This window comes from Macrobrachium nipponense, chromosome 43 (genome assembly GCF_015104395.2).
Source record: "Macrobrachium nipponense isolate FS-2020 chromosome 43, ASM1510439v2, whole genome shotgun sequence".
Classification (NCBI taxonomy): domain Eukaryota; kingdom Metazoa; phylum Arthropoda; class Malacostraca; order Decapoda; family Palaemonidae; genus Macrobrachium; species Macrobrachium nipponense.
In genome coordinates this window covers 45,293,569-45,308,568 of record NC_061104.1, presented here as the reverse complement: position 1 = coordinate 45,308,568, position 15,000 = coordinate 45,293,569, and positions in this window count along the sequence as shown.

Sequence of the window (15,000 nt, the reverse complement as noted above, 5' to 3'; positions counted from 1 at the left end):
ACCTATGAGGTCAGTCAACGCTGAAATGGAAATTGACAGTGAGAAGGTTCAGCTGAAAGGCGTCACAGGAGGAAAAGCCTCAAAGCGGCTGCGCTACGAAATAATGATTAGGAGAGGGTGGAAAGTACGACGGAAAACAAAAGACGAACAGAGGTACAGTAAAAGAAACGAAAGGGGTTGCAGCTAGGGGCCGATGGGACGCTGAAGAGAACATATACGGTGCACCAAATGAGGCGCACCGACGGCAATTCGCCCCCTACGGGAACTTTAGATACTTGCACTGCCTCTATTTGCAGTACTTCTCACACATTTCCGGGATCTCTTGATTGTGCTGTCCAACAGCTCCAACTCCCTCTTTTTACTGGCTGAAGCGCCCTAGTCCTTCCTTGTGCTTGACATCCTAAAATTTCGTCAATTGAATCGAAGACTTCCTCCGTAGGGGCTTACAATATAAATTGATTTCCGAGACAATACCCATTCTTTTTTTTTTTACGAGATTCTCAAGTCCGTTTCCTATCTTAAGCCTTGATTTCCTTCGTTTTTATTTATTACTGAATTACATAGCATTCTTTCTCTTCCAAATGCAACTCGTTATCACTGTAATAATCACGTAAAAGTTAAATGTCAGCTAACAAGTGAATCTTTCACGCAGAGGACGGGTAAAACACAAGAAACAATATATATATGTGTATTTATTTAATTATCATATATATATATTTTAAGATAATATATATATCATATATATATCCATCATATATATATATATATATAAACATCTGCTTCTAGAAAAAATAAATTTACGAGCTCATCACAGATACAGAAAGGACCCTCATTACCATCCTAATTTGCATAATAATAAAAAAAAAAAACAAAAAAAAAAACCGCGGCAGCAACTACAACGTATCTCCGAAAGAATTTTACAAGTCATCGATTTCGCCTCCGCCCCCAAAAAAATGTTTTTATTTTTTTTTTTTTCAGGTGTTCAGGCACCCAATACCCACATTCCCCCAAATTTTTTATTTTTTATTTTTTAGGCAAACACCCGCCCCCCAGAAAAAAAAAAAAAAAAAAAAAATTATATATATATATAGATATATATATATATATATATATATATATATATATATATATATATATATAAATTTTTATTTTTATTTTTATTTTCCAGGCGTTCAGGCAACCCCGCCCCCCCCAAAAAAGCACTTTTAATTATATTTATTAGGCGTTCATTATGGATGATAACGCTGATATATTCAATTCACAACGGAAATGTTATTGCTACGAAAGAATTAAATTGATTATGTAGAATTTAGGCGACAAAGGCCAAGCGCTGGGACCAATGAGGTTACTCAGCTCAAAAACGCAAATTGACACCAAAAGGGTTGAAAAGCGTAACAGGAGAAAAACCTCGAAGCAGTTGCACTATGAATCAATTGTTGGAGAGGGTGGGAAGTAAGATGGAAGAAAGAGAATATGAAAGGAGGTACAATAAAAGGAACAATCTGCTAAGAACCTCAAGTAATGTCTACAGTGCACCTAATGAGGTGCAGTAATTGCACTACCCACCCAACCCCTATAGATCTGAGAGGTAGCAACATGATCTGCTTAGAAATATTAAAAAATAAAAATATCAAACCAAAATATTTCAAGAATTTCGGTACTTAGAAAGATAAGTGTACTGAAGTCAAGTTTCATACTGGCGTTTGAAAGAACTCCTATAATATGCATTGACACTCGAACTTTGAAACTCTCAGCCGTGGCCCATGAAACTTTCAGCCGCGGCCCGCTGGTGGGCTGGGATATTGGCATGTATAGCGGTGTTAGACGCAATATCATGGATAAATTCAACCTTAAATAAAATTTTAAAAACTACTGAGGCTAGAACGCTGGGATTTGGTATGTTTGATGATTGGAGGGTGGATGATCAACATACCAATTTGCAGCCCTCTAGCCACAGCAGTTTGTAAGATCTGAGGGCGGACAGAAAAGTGCGGACGGAGGACAGACAAATACCCATCTCAATAGTTTTCTGTTACGTAAAATTTGAAAAATCCTTCACCAGAAGAATAAGCAATACAAGACCACCTGCTATATCAAATTGCATCATTACTCAGGCGATACCAGAAAACAAAGAGATATCTTTCTGTAATGACAGGAATAACCACAGAGCAATTACCGTGAATACGATACCTGATGTTCCTTTTCAATCGAACATATCATTGTGGCAATAAAGTGAAATGTAGACGTAGCCCTGTATGGAATGGACATGCAAATAACATTTCATGACGCAAATGTGTGTGTGTTGTGAGAGAGAGAGAGAGAGAGAGAGAGAGAGAGAGAGAGAGTTGCAAGGATTAGGATATTTCAAAGACTTGTTAGTCCATTCTAAGAGGAGACATTGTGTGCTCATTTATCCCTAGAACAGGTTTTACTGTCCATTCACAGTGTCCTCCTAATGATTTTCTCTGGCTTTCTTTTAACTATACCTCACTGTTACTGTTTACAACTTCTGGTGGCAGCTTATTCCATGTGTAACATATCTTGTATGTAAAGAAGTTCCCACAATGAGATGTATTGTATCTCTTCTGATCTAGTTTCCAACCATTATGTCTTGTCTGGCTTTCGTTTAACGTAAGTAGGTTACTGTCTACTTTTGTTATGCCTTTCAGTATTTTGAATGTTTCTATTAGTTGTCCTCGCAATCATCGTGTTTCTATGCCATACATGTTTAGGCTCTCTAGTCGTCTTCGGTAACCTATTTGCCTGATGGATAGATGGAATTAACTTTGCGGCTCTTGCTTGTACTCCTTTTAGTCTATTTATGCCCTTTCTTAATGTTGGTAACCAAAACTGTACTGTATATTCAAGATGAGGTCTAACTATTGATGTGTAGAGCCGCAGCACCGTTTCCTTGTTTCTGTATTTGAACTGCCTCTTTATGTATCGCACTAGTTTCTGTCTTCTTTTCAGCTTTTATGCACTGTTTTGTGGATTTTAAGTCCTTGGTAATAATGACTCCAAGGTCCTCCTCTTATTCTACACTACTTATGTCATTCCCAAGGAGTGTGTAGTTGGCATGAGGATTCTTTACGCTTATCAACATTAAAAGGCATTTGCCATCTTTTTGACCACTCTACTATTACCTTTAGATCATTTCTTAAAACTTTCTACTGTCTCTGGGTCTGCTGCATTTATACCAAGTTTGGTGTCGTCTGCAAATTTGGCTATCCTACTAGTTAATCCTACATCAGCGTCAATATAAATAAAAAACAAGAGCGGGCCAAGGACAAATCCCTGGGGAACCTCGCTTGACACATCTGCCCAACTTAATCCTTCACCGTTTATTAAGACTTTTCTATTAGTTAGCCAATCTTCGATCCAGTCTGCTGTTTCTCCTACAATTCCTAAAGCTCTAACCTTTGTCATTAGTTTCTTGTGTGGAACTTTGTCAAAGGCCTTTTGGAAATCTATTGCTCTACTACTGACGTAAATACCTAGCATGTTATGAAAAAACTCAGAGAGGTTTGATAGACAGGATCTGTTTTGCCTGAAAACTGTGTTGACTGTTTAACAACAGGTTGTTTCTATCAGTATGACCCACAATTTGATCTGTGATTATGGACTCAAAAATGTTACAAGGAACCGGCATTAGACAGATTGGTCTATAATTTCCCGGTTCTTCTCTTGGACCCTTTTTTGTAAACTGGGGGCACATTTCCTAGTTTCCATCCTTTAAGTGCCTTTCGTTGTTCTGCCGTTTTTCTGTAGAGTTTATATAGGTCAGGAACTATCTCCTCTTTTAACTCTTTAATTTCTCTTTGGTGAATCCCATCCGGGCCAGGAAATTTGAACGTGTTTAGTTTTTCAAGCATTATTATGTTTGTTTGTTTGTATGGTGTTTTGACGTTGCATGGAACCAGTGGTTATTCAGCAACGAGACCAACGGCTTTACGTGACTTCCGAACCACGTCGAGAGTGAACTTCCATCACCAGAAATACACATCTCTCACTCCTACCGGCGACCACCAAGGTGGGACGCAAACACCATACCAACCACGCCACTGAGGCGCTAGGCTCTATTATGTATTTAACGTAGTTTTCTGTAAATATTATTTTGTCAAGTGGTTCCGCCCCTTCATATTTAATAGCAGGTTCCGGTATTGGTACTGAGGTAGTGTCTTCAGTTCTGAAAACACTCGTAAAAAAAGTTATTCAATAACTCTGCTTTTTCCAAGTCTGAGTTCACCAGGTTACCTCTATTGTCCCTTGGGGAACCTATGCTATTTTTTTATTGGCTTCATACTATTAACATGCGCAAAGAATTCTTTTAGGTTTTCCTTAGAAACTGATGGAACTCTCTTATCCTAATCTATCTTTGCATTTCTTACCAAATTATCGACTAATTTACAGAGTTCTTTATGCCTGTGTGCTTCTGGTGTTGGGTCTGGATTCACTGATTCGAGCAATCTGTCACTTTCTCTTATTTCATTTTTAATTTCTCTGTTGAATCACTTAGGCTGAGGGTTGCCATTTGATAGTATTTGCTTGAATGGAATACATCTAGAGCCTTTTTCTGTGTGTTCTTCTGGAAAGGCTTCCCAGTGATTGTCTATGTCTGTTTTTTGGTCGTACTCTAGAGAGACTTAACACAACTTAGAATAAGTAAGAGAGAGAGAGAGAGAGAGAGAGAGAGAGAGAGAGAGAGAGAGAGAGAGAGAGAGAGAGAGAGAGAGTTTAAATATCAGAAAACTGTAATGTTCCCAGGCTACTTAGGTGGTACTCATGCTATTAAACCCCGTAGTGGGGGGTAGTGCCGTCAGTGCACCTCATGTGGTGCACTGTTGGCATTACTTGAGGTTCTTTGCAGCGTGCCTTCGGCCCCTAGCTGCAACCCCTTCCGTTCCTTTTACTGCACCTCCTTTCATGTTCTCCTTCTTCCATCTTACTTTCCACCCTCTCCTAACAATGGATTCATAGTGCAACTGCTTCGAGGTTTTCCTCCTGTTACGCCTTTCAAACCTTTTACTGTCAATTTCCGTTTCAGCGCTGAAGGACCTTATAGGTCCCAGTGGTTGGCATTTGGCCTAAATTCTATATTCAATTCAACCCATACTATTATCCAGTGTTACTTTCTGATGTGGTTTACCAAACAGCATTTCTCGTCTCCGCTTCTCATTAAAACCACTGAAAAGCATTCTACCATATAAAGAAATCTTATATACTACTACTACTGCTGCTACTACATATACTATACGACTACTTAATATTACTACTACTACTACTACTACTACTACTACTAACTAACTAATAATAATAATAATAATAATAATAATAATAATAATAATATTTACCATACGGTATTTTAATTCTCTCGTCTCCGTTTCACATACACATTCATTGAAAGGCATTGTACCTCATAAAGAACACTTTAAAAAACAAAATAATAATAATAATAATAATAATAATAATAATAATAATAATAGATTCTTCATTTTCGAAAAAAATGATCAAGTTTAATAATAATAAAAATTATAACAACATTCTTTTTACTCGAAGATAATATAAAGATTACTATACTACTACTACTACTACTACTACTACTACTATACTACTAATAATAATAATAATAATAACAGAATCTCCATCTTCGAAAATAGTATGAAGACCATTACTAATGGTGCTGATAGCAACTGCGGGGTTAGCAAGCACCTGCTATGATAAAAAAAAAAAAATTGCCCAAAAGCTACGGAATAACCCACGAATCCCCTTCTGCGACTGGTACTGCCCCAACAACAGACGTCTAGAGAGAGAGAGAGAGAGAGAGAGAGAGAGAGAGAGAGAGAGAGAGAGAGAGAGAGACCCCTGGCAACGCGAACTAAATACAAAAAATAAAATAAAAAATCAAGACTGGTAAAAAGCAGCAGAACGTTCAGACCAAGCAAAGACGACCTGAATCTGGTCACATATTGCTTTCGATTAACGCAGAAGGTTACAGCGGTGAATTGAATGTAGAATTCAGGCCAGAGGCCAAGCGCTGGGACCTATGAGGTCATTCAGCGCTGGAAAGGAAAAACTGAGAGTTGGGAGGGCTGGAAGGTGTAACAGGAGTAAAACCTCAAAGCAGTTGCACTGTGAAATAATAACCTTTATCAAAGGGCGAATAGCATGATGCAAAAAAGATAATATGAAAGGAGGTACAGTAAACGGAATGAAAGGAGTTGCAGCTAGGAGATTCCATCAATATAAACACTATTTAAGCTAGTCAGTTATGTTTTCCATTAACTTAGAAGTTTATTATTGTGTTGGAAATTGATATGGGAGTTGAAAGGAATCTATTTCAACGACGTACCCCAGGGACTTAGGTGCAACCAGTGGAATACATAGTATTTCAACTCGTCAGTTTATTGATTTCAATTAACATATCGGGTTATCATTGTGGTAGTTTTGTAAACGGGAGTTTAAAGGAGTCCATTTCAACGACCTACCCTAGCGACTCGGGGGAATACATACTATTAAAGCTCGTCAGTTTATCGCTTTCAATTAACATATCGGGTTATTGTGGAAAAGTTTTGTAAATGGGAGTTAAAGGTATTGCATTTCAACTATTTCAGCTCGTCAGTTTATCGCTTTCAATTAACATATAGGGTTATTATTGTGGTAGAACATTGATGTTAAAGGTATTCCATTTCAACGAAATACCCTCAATGACTCAGGTGTAACGATTGGAAACATTTCCAACACACGAACAAATACCTTTTTGCAACGGACGCACGAACGCAACACGTCGAACACCTGTGGAAAATGTTTTCAACTTGGTCTGCGACCTACGGCAATACCATTTACGTTCCTCTTTGATTTCGAACTGCCAAAAAAATAACAGGTCTGTGTCCAGGGCCGAAATTCTACTATTGGGAGTTTTGCGCGCGGGATGGAAAGCTGCTTTGAGGCAGGAATATCACACACACCCGGTTTTTTTTTCTTTCTTTCTTAATGACCTACAGGTAGCAGCAGCTGGGGAGGAGGGTGGGGAGGGGAGGGAAGGAGGGTGGGTGGGTGGGTTGTGTCCTACCTACCACCTGATACACGGAAGCGGAAAAGAATGGTTTCATAGTAATTCAGTGTTGGCAGTAGGGCGTCGTTCAACTTTCTATATAAAATACATAATATATATATATATAAGATATATAATATATATATATGATATAATATATTGTGTGTGTGTGTTGGTGTGCATTATACATATATATCATGTATACTTGTATGTAGTATGTATAGTGTATATATATATATATATATATAGTATATATGTGTGTGTGTGTGTGTGTATGTAAGTATATACACATATAATTATGTAGGTACGCATCTGTCCAAAAGCTTTATACTTAGTCCCATAGGAAGGTCAACCAAAACAAACGGCTGATGATACAAAATTCGCGATAAAAAAGCGATGCTCATATTACCAAAGATAATCGTGAATGGTAAGTGTTATTTTACCACTCAACGCCCAACCGGAAGGAAGTCGGACTTGTATATCACATCTGCTGTGAAGATTTACCATTAGTTCTGGAAAAAAAAAAAAAATGTTCTATTCTTACAGTCTTCCCAAAATAAGACCCCGTTAGGTGGTGTGTGCACCGAATACGAATAGCATATAGCGTGTTCGGTAATGGACACTCTTATGGTTGCGATCTTTCTGCCTTTTAACTGTTGACCCATCATTCTCTTTGGTCGTGAGAGTCAAGAAATAAAAATCTCTCTCACGGGCTTGGTTAAAATAAATAAATAAATAAAAAATATATCTCGGAGGCTTGGTTAAGAACATATCTCCAGGGCATGGATTAAAAAAAAGTTTTTAAAAATTATATCTCAGGGGCTTGGTTAAAAAAAAAATTATATCTAAGTGGCTAGGTTCTAGGTTAAAAAAAATAGATCTCATGGCCTTGGGTAAAAAAAATCAAAGAGGCTTGGTTAAAAAATATCTCAGGGCCTTGGTTAAAAAATTATATCTCAGAAGGACTTGGTTAAAAAAAATATTAAGGAATTGGTTAAAAAAAAGTGTATAAAAAATATCTCGGGAGCTTGGTTAAAAAAATATCTCAGGGGCTTAGATAAAACATTATCTCAAGGGCTAAATAAAAAAAATCTCATGGGTTTTAGATAAAAAAAATATTCTCCGGGGGTTTAGATAAAAAAAATATCTCAGGGGTTTAGATAAAAAAAAATATCTCAGGGGTTTAGATAAAAAAAAAATCTCAGGGGTTTAGATAAAAAAAATCTCAGGGGCTTAGGTAAAAAAAAACTCAGGGGCTTAGATAAATACAAATATCTCAGAGGTTTAGATAAAAAAAAATATCTCAGGGGCTAAGATAAAGAGAAGTATCTCAGTGACTTGACTAGAAAAAAAAAAAAAAAAAAAAAAAAAAAAAAAAAAAAAAAAAACAACAATAATATTCCTAGCACCACACCAGAGAACAGACTGAGAAGGACCCAAATCGACAGATGGAAATAAGGAGACCAGGACACGCTCAAGTGGAAGTAGTACCTATCATCCTTGGGCCACTTAGGGTAAGTAATCCGGTAATTCCAGAAGACCTACAGAAAAACCCTGGAGAAGAATAATGGCAAGTTCCTCGAATCTGGCTTTCTCCAGAACAGAATAAAATACAATATACAATTTAGGCCAAAGGCCAAGCACTGGGACCTATGTGGACATTCAGCATTGAAACCGACATTGACAGTAAAAATGTTTGAGAAGCGTAACAGGAGGAAAACCTCGTACTTGTAGGAGAGGTTGGAAAGTAAGATGGAAGGAAGAGAATATGAACGGAGGTGCAGTGAAAGGAATGAAAGGGGTTGCAGCTAGGGGCCATAGGAACGCTGCAAAGGCCTTTAAGTAATACCTATAAAACCACAAGAGGTGCACCGACGGTACTACCCTCCCCAGGGGGAAGGGGCTTGCTCCAGAAAATCATACTGTTACCGAAAACAAGGTTAAATGTGAAAATGTTGGAATCCTACGAAAACAGGAATCAGACTCACTGATAAATGAACAAAGTTGTATTCAACAGTGTCAAAGAACAGCTGCCAATTATACCTTGAAACACCAAATTAGGTCAGAAGTGAAGGTGCCGGCCTTGTAGAAATAGCAGAAAGTGCCTGAGAACTACGGCACCACATAAACATTAGTGGAAAGGCGAGAATTTTTGTTTGCTGGAAATCTCCTTTATTTACACTGTTTCGCCAGCAACCTAGTGAGGACGAACATCAAATCCCGAATTCCATTCAAACAGCTGATTTGTAACAACGATGTCAGTCTGGAAGATGGAGGCCATGTTTGGAGCTGGATACTGGAATGTTAAAAGCTTATTGATAAGACGTATGTTTGTCTTTTTACACCATAGAATTTATAAAGCAAACGAGCCTTTTTTAATTCTCTCTCTCTCTCTCTCCTGGAAACTGGAACGGGAGAGATACAACACATCCCCATGTGGGAACTTCTTTACATACAAGATATGTTACACATGAAATAAACTGCCACCAGAAGTTGTAAACAGCAACAGTGTGGAAGAGTTTAAAATAAAACTAGACAAAATCATAAGGAGGACACTGTGAATGAACAGTAAAACCTGCTCCTATAGATAAGTGAGCACACGATGTCTCCTCGGATGGACTAACAGTCTCCGAGACATCCTAATCCTTGTAACTCCTTGTAACTCAATCTCTCCCAATCTCTCCTTCTTCTTCTTCTTTAATGACATGAAAACTTATCTGTGAAGCAAAATCTCTCTCTCTCTCTCTTCAACTAATGACATGAAAACTTTGTGTAAATTAAACATTTGTGAATCAAACTCTCTCTCTCTCTCTCTCTCTCTCTCTCTCTGTGTGTGTGTGTGTGTGTGTGAGACAAAGCTTGAAACTGGTAAGACAAAACGAGATGAAAGTGAAACTCAGAAGAGAAAACTAACCTCCTCGGATGGAAGAGAGACCTGTCACATTCACAGACGTGGGGGAAAGTCCAACAAGTCAACCCACCAAACACCAAGCGCTGGGACCTATGAGGTCATCCAGCGCTGACACGGAAATTGACAAGTAAAAGGTTTGAAAGATGTAACAGGAGGAGAACTTCAAAGCAGTTGCGATATAAATCTAGTGTTATGAGAGGGAGGAAGGTAAGATGTAGGAGGAGAAAACGAAAGGCGGTATATACAGTCAAAGGAATGAAAGTGGTTGCAGCGAAGAACTCAAGTAATGCCTACAGTGCACCGCATAAGGTCCACCGGCGGCACTACCCCGCTACGGGGAATCTATCAAGTCAAAGCTCGGATAACGTCGAAAGGAGCAACCAAGATCTTTAGTGGACTTTGGTAGCAACAACACGATACGCATAAATGTTATAGTCGTACGGTGAACAAGTCTACATGTTATGCGTGTGCGTATGTATCTACATATACGTATTCATGCACGTGGATTCAGTTCCTATCTATCCTTGAGAACTCATGACGCATTTTCCTCCCCATCAGACAGTCCTGGTGCTGAAATCACTCCCCAGTGTTACAATAGTAAGCTGAATAACCACTAGTTCCATGCAACGTAAAAACACCACAAACAAACAAGGGTCAGCGCTCACCCTTTACTTTCTACGACAAATCACATCAAATTCTTATTTCTACTAAAGAATACAATAAAAAAAATGATTCAGTTGATTCATATGGTATTTGGTTCAGTGAAACAAAATGGCCTATGTCTGGGTTAGTGCGTTTACGTCTGTTTTTGCGATTAAGAACAGAATAGAATGTAGAATTTAGGCCAAAGGCCAAGCGCTGGGACCTATGAGGTCATACAGAACCCAAAGGGCAATGACAGTAAAAGGGTTAAATTGTTAGGGAAGGGTTGAAAGTATGATGAAAGAAAGAGAATATGAACGGAGGTACAGTCAAAAGGAATGAAAGGGGGTTGCATTTAGGGGCCTAAGGAAGGGGCGCTGCAAAGAACCGTAAGGAATGCCTACAGTGCACCGCATTAACCCCCTACACAAGCTTTTTGTGATTAAGATAGTCCTTTCCCACTACGGAGTCTCAGATCACCTAAAGACTCAATGAAACAAACCACCAAGCACCATCCAATGCAGCGACATAACACGCCCCCCCCCAACCATCAAACCCCCAAACCCCCCTCCCAGCCCACCCCGCGCAACAAAAGCATTTGATGAAGACCAATATCCCTGTCATAACACATGGCGGCGGTCCGGCAGTGTCGGCAGACATCAAAGGGAGGGTCTCAAGCATTCTAATGACGAGTCTCTCTCTCTCTCTCTCTCTCTCTCTCTCTCTCTTTCCTCCTCGGCTCGGAGGATGTCACATGTGACAGGAGCTGCGAGATTGCCATGCAAACACGGCCACTCAAGTTTGCTTGAAAGACGATTAAGAAGTAATACGAGCACAAGACACGCGTATCGACGCACATCTAATCAGAGAGAGAGAGAGAGAGAGAGAATCATTGTCAACACGGCAATTCAGTTTTACTTGTAAGCAAGTGGGTCCTGCTTGTAAAACTATTAAAAGTAACACAAGAGCAACACACGTATCGACACACCTAATCACGAAGGGAGGAGAGGAGAGGAGAGAGAAGAGACGAGGGGAGAGAGACGAGAGAGAGAGAGAGAGAGAGAGAGAGAGAGAGAGAGAGAGAGAGAGAGAGAGAACTCTTTCAACAATACCACCAATAATAACAAGTCTTAATTAAATCAGCACCTACAAACATAACCATATACATATATTTCCCTTACATCAATCTCATTTAACCCATATAAATAAGATTATAGCACGATTCTCATATTTGCAATAACACATTCAATGTACTAGACAAACAATTGTGTAAGGGATAACGTTAATGTGAGAGAGAGAGAGAGAGAGAGAGAGAAGACCGAGATTGAGAGAGACAGAGAGACGAGAGGAGAGGAGAAGAGAGAGAGAGAGAGAGAGAGAGAGAGAGAGAACAAATCGCTTCTAATTCTATGGTTTGAAAAGATCAGATCGTTCCCGATGAGCCTTTTCAATTCCAATACCCGACTCGACACAAGACTTGCGTCTTCCAAAGTGGCGAGATGACATGACAAACCTTCATTAATGAATCACGTAATATTGCATTAACTATAAAGTCATTTGTCGTCAATATATTAATTTTATTTTTTAATAATATGAAAGTTTTCTCAATGAGTTCTTCAAGTTTTGAAAACACGGTTCCCATAATCCGTTTCACTACACTGACCAACCGATTATGGATGATCCTCCTCCTCCTCCTCCGAAATAACGAAAATAACAGGGAGCATTTTCACTGAGTCCTTCATTAATATACGTATACAATGGACCGAAGGAATTGGCTAGTCCCCTTCACGTCCATAAATACTGTATAGATTTAAAGCTTCCCTATTGTGTTTATATTATATGTATACAAATATATGCTTGAAATATCACAGTAGATGCACGTGACTTCATTAAATAAGCGAATACCACAGGATTATGATAGTCAAAAAGCCAAGCGCTTTCGTTTTTACTAAGACATTATCGTTCCTTGACAATGTCTTAGTAAAGACGAAAGCTCTTGTGGTATTCGCTTCTATTATATTATTTATTATTATTATTATTATTATTATTATTATTAAATTAATATATATATTATAATATAAAATTTATTTTGAAAAATTACGAGCGTTCAAGGCTTATCCGTCATCATCATCATCATCCAGTACAACTACCGGACGATGACGTCAGAAGGTCCTTGAAAGCTTTAGTAAATATTTTCAATGAAATCTCCCCTGGAAGCCATCCAGTTCGATGAACTGAATGTAAGAATTTAGGTCAAAGGGCAGGTGCTGGGACCTATGAAGGCATTCTGTACTAAATTGGATATTGACAGTAAAAAAAGTTTGAAATGTGTTAATGGGAGGAAAACCTCGCCGTTGCAAAATGAAACAATTGTTAGGAGAGGGTGGAAAGATAAGACGGAAGAAAGAGAATATGAAAGGAGGCGTAGTAAAAGGAATGAAAGGGGTTGCAGCTAGGGGCCTGATGGTGAGTTTACACTAGGCTTCACCCCACACTGCATGCGTAAGACTCATCACCAACTCTTCCCAAATTCTTGTTAGCCACGTATGCTAGACTGCTCATTAGTGACTTAGTGGTGTGGCGTGACTCTTGATGAGCAGTCCAGTAGGTGGGGCTAACAAGACTTTGGGAGGAGTTGGTGATGAGTGCACCACAGGAGGTGTACTGACAGTACTACCCCAACAGGGTACAATTTAAATGTGGCTCTATTAATGTTACAAATGTCACTCCCTGAATACATGGCTATTTGTCACTAACATTAGCCTCTGAGTCCAAATATTCTTTCCTACCTCTTCTTGATCTTTGGCTATTTTGAGTTCCTGGTACATTCTACCTTACGTTCTTCTTCTTCTCTCTGAGACTTGTCTACAGGGACACCTTCAACATTTCTGTATTCTTTATTGCATCCCACGTCTCATCCGACAGCCAAGGCCCAGCCTTGATACCCCATACCCCAGTGCTAACTTTCTAAAAGACTGATATACATTCCTGATGGGAATCCAGTAGGCTGTCTAATCCTCCCCAGAGTTTAGGCCACAGTCGAAGCACTCGGGACCTCTGAGGTCATTCAATGCTGAAACAGAAACTGACAGTAAATAGGTCTGAATGGTGTATCAGGAGGAAACCCTCGTATTTTCACTATGAATCAGTTGTCTGGAGAAGGTGGAAAGCTTAGCAACACGAACCAATGGCTTTACGTGACTTCCGAACCACGACGAGAGTGACTTCTATTACTAGAAATGCTACACATCTCTCACACCTCTATGGAATGACCGAGAATCGAACTCGCGGCCACCAAGATGGCAGGCCAAGACCATACTGATCACGCCACTGAGGCACAAGACGGAAGAAAGAGAATATGAAGGGAAGTGCAGTAAAAGGAATGAAAGGAGCTGCAGCTAGGAGCTGAAGGGACGCTACAAGAACCTCAAGTATACTTAATGCCAACACTGATGGCACTAACCTGCAAATTCACTCCTTCTTCGACCTTCAATTACCTTCATTGTACGAAACCTACGTAAATGCTTTGTCAACTTTTTCGTTGGGTGCTTCTGATTCCAGCTTCAATTTGGCAATGAAAAGTTGGTACACAATGACGACATGTGCTCCTCTGTACCTCCTGACATTCCTCACAGGAGATACTATCTGGATAGGTCCAAGTAAACTTATGGATAATATCTTCTTTGGATACGAGTACCTCCAATTAACAGATTATTTACATTATTATATATATATATATATATATATATATATATATATATATATATATATATATTATATACACACACACACAACACACACACACATATATATATATATTATATATATATATATATATATTATCACACACACACACACACAATATATATATATATATATATAATATATATATATATATATATCTATATATATTATTAATATATATAGATATATATATATATAAACAAGTATGTATAACTGAATCACGAAAGTTTGGAACGTGATAAATCCATAAATAAAGGTATAAGCCACGAAGGAAAAATAACATACACACATACATACATATATACATATAATATATATAAACATACATAATACACACACACAAACACACACACACTCAAGCAAACTATCACGAATCAAGGCGGAAAAAACCAGACTGAGCTCTACGTAGGTAAGCCAGGTGAAAAAAAAAAAAAAAATCAGCAAACCAAAAAGGTTCTGTACACCACGTAGACTTAAGTATCGTATTACGTGGAGGAATAGCGACGACTACGAGGCAGCGAACATGATCTCTCTTAATCCAGTTAGTTGACTGTGACGAATACTGCTCTCGTTAGAACAAAGACATTTGGTGTAAGAGTGTGTAAGAGGTAAACAACAGGAAAAAGACCGAATCTAAACACGACCACGGCTC